A 373-nucleotide genomic window follows, 5' to 3' on the forward strand; every position below is an offset into this window, starting at 1 on the left:
TTATGTGTTGTTATTGTTATCGTTTAGCTAACCATAGTAGTTGTAGTACACAATGAAGTTGTTTAATCTACACACTAAGATATATTTATTGCCAAACTGGTGCGAAGAAGACATATAACCGGCAGCGTAAGATAGTCTTACGCTCGAAGCAGAAATACTAACTAAATGCATGAAATGATGATTATTAATATACACTGAATGTTCTATGATACTAAAGGCGGATTGCTCAAAGCAGCGTGGATGATTGTAAACGTTTGTAAATTATGCAAAGTACCGTGTCACAGTTGACAGCAGCTGCCAAACCCAATGCTTCATTATAGTCTTAACAGAACTAGCGTGGCTCCTTAGTTTATATAAGCAAAGGCTTTGCGCT

Source organism: Varroa jacobsoni, unplaced genomic scaffold, assembly GCF_002532875.2.
Source record: "Varroa jacobsoni isolate VJ856 unplaced genomic scaffold, vjacob_1.0 contig01616, whole genome shotgun sequence".
NCBI classification, from domain to species: Eukaryota; Metazoa; Arthropoda; class Arachnida; order Mesostigmata; family Varroidae; genus Varroa; species Varroa jacobsoni.